The sequence below is a fragment of the Arachis hypogaea genome, chromosome 16 (assembly GCF_003086295.3).
Source record: "Arachis hypogaea cultivar Tifrunner chromosome 16, arahy.Tifrunner.gnm2.J5K5, whole genome shotgun sequence".
NCBI classification, from domain to species: Eukaryota; Viridiplantae; Streptophyta; class Magnoliopsida; order Fabales; family Fabaceae; genus Arachis; species Arachis hypogaea.
Genome location: NC_092051.1, coordinates 93,657,375 through 93,660,016, shown reverse-complemented (window position 1 = coordinate 93,660,016; position 2,642 = coordinate 93,657,375).

Sequence of the window (2,642 nt, the reverse complement as noted above, 5' to 3'; positions counted from 1 at the left end):
TTTCATAAGCTTCCAAATGAAGGCACTCCAACTCTAACTGTAGCTTCCTTTCGATTCCGACTCCCCCAATCCTGAGTTACATTCCTTTACGGCCCAGTAAGCCTTGTGTTCCACCTCTACCGGGAGATGGCAAGCCTTTCCATAGACTAGTCGGAATGGACTCATACCAATTGGTGTCTTATAAGCCATCCGGTAAGCCCATAGCGCATCGCGGAGCTTAGAACTCCAATCCCTCCTATGAGGCTTTATAATCTTCTCTAGTATGCGCTAAATTTCTTGGTTAGAGACCTCAGCTTGGCCATTTGATTGGGGGTGATAGGCCGTAGCCACCTTGTGAATGATGCCATACTTCTTCATCAAACCTGTCATTCTCTTGATATGAAAATGAGAGCCTTGATCACTCACGATTGCTCGTGATGATCCAAAGCGACAAATGATGTTATTCCAAACAAAAGAGAGAACCACATTAGCATCATCAATACGGGTGGGAATTGCGTCCACCCAATTCAAGACATAATCAACAGCTAGTAGGACATATAAGAAACCATTAGAGTTTGGAAAGGGACCCATGAAGTCAATACCCCAAACATAAAAAATTTTGCAAAACAACATGGTCTGAATATACTACCACCTTGGTTCCAAGTAAATAAGTTCGAAATTTAGCTATCAAGTACTTCAAGGCTGCATGGTCTGAATATACTACCACCTTGGTTCCAAGTAAATAAGTTCAAAATTTATTCAGAGAAAAAACAATAGCTAAAAGTTCTTTTTCAGTGGTAGTATAATTAGACTGGGCACCATCCAAAGTTTTAAAAGCATAAGCAATAATGTATGGGTCCTTACCTTCGCGCTGAGCTAGTGCCGCTCCTACCGCGTAGTTTGATGCATCACACATGATCTCGAACGGCCTATTCCAGTCAGGCCCTCTCACAATAGGAGCATGGGTCAAGGCAATCTTCAGCTTATCAAATGCTTCCATGCAGTCCTCACTCAAGTCAAACTCTACATCCTTCTACAGCAGATGGGACAAAGGTAGTGCAACCTTACTGAAGTCCTTGATAAAATGCTGGTAGAAACCTGCATGACCAAGAAAAGAACGGACTTCCCTCATGGATGAGGGGTAAGGTAAACTAGAAATAACATCTACCTTTGTAGAATCAACAGATATACCAGTATTAGAAACAACATGGCCTAGAACAATACCTTGCTTTACCATAAAATGACATTTTTCAAAATTAAGTACAAGGTTTGAACTAACACATCTTTCTAATACTCTAGCTAGACTATCCAAACAAAGGTCAAAGGAATCACCATAAATACCAAAGTCATCCATAAAGACTTCCATACAATGCTCAAGAAGATCTGAAAAGATACTCATCATGCACCTTTGAAACGTAGCTGGTGCATTACATAACCCAAAAGGTATTCTCTTATATGCATACGTTCCAAAGGGGCTTGTAAAAGTTATTTTCTCCTGATCTTCTGGAGCAATATGGATTTGAAAATAACCAGTGTAACCATCTAGAAAACCGTAGTGTGATTTACCTGACAGGCGATCAAGCATTTGATCGATGAAAGGTAATGGGTAGTGATCCTTGTGAGTGGCCAAATTCAAGCGCCTGTAGTCAATGCACACTCTCTAGGAATTTTGCACTCTTGTAGCCATGAGTTCCCCATTTTCATTCTTCACTGTTGTGACGCCAGACTTCTTCGGAACCACTTGTACTGGACTAACCCACCCACTATCCGAGATTGGATAGATAATGTCAGTTTCAAGCAGTCGGATCACTTCTTTCTTCACAACTTCCAGAATTGTGGGGTTCAACCACCTTTGAGGTTGACGGATAGGCCTTGCTCCCTCCTCTAGAAAAATGCGGTGCTCATAGACTTGAGGGCTTATACCTACTATATCTGCCAAACTCCACCCAATAGCTCTCTTGTTTCTTCTTAGCACATTGAGCAGACGCTCCTCTTGTTGGGAAGTAAGCTCCTTTGCAATAATCTCCAGGATCTGTTGATTATCTTCAAGATAAGCATTCTTTAGGTGAGGTGGAAGGGGCTTCAACTCCATTTTCAGCTCATGGCTTGGCACTTGATCTTCCGGAACCATTAGAGGTGGTAGGGTGTCTTCAGTATACTCAGAGAGCTTCCCCACACTTGCATCTTGAACCATGTTCTTCTCATCTACTACCTCTCAGTGAACTTCAGCCATAGTCTCATCAATAATGTCACACTGGAAAATAGAGTGGTCTTCTGGTGGGTGCTTCATAGCTTTATCAAGGTTGAAGCTCACTGCTCTTCCATCTATCTCAAAAGAATAGGTACCCAAAAAGGCATCCAATTTAAACTGAGAAGTTTTCAAAAACGGCCTTCCAAGCAAGATGGATGAGGGTCTTCCTGAGTCATTAGGGGGCATCTCTAGAATGTAGAAATCAATAGGGAAAGTCAACCCCTTAATGATCACCAAAACGTCTTTCGCAATGCCAACTGCTGAAATTATGCTCTTATCTGCCAAAACAAAACGTGTTGCTAACCTTTTCAAGGGTGGAAGCCTCAGAACATCATATACAGATAATGGCATAATACTAACACATACACCTAAACCACACATGCAGTCAACAAACTGTACACCCCCTCTAGTA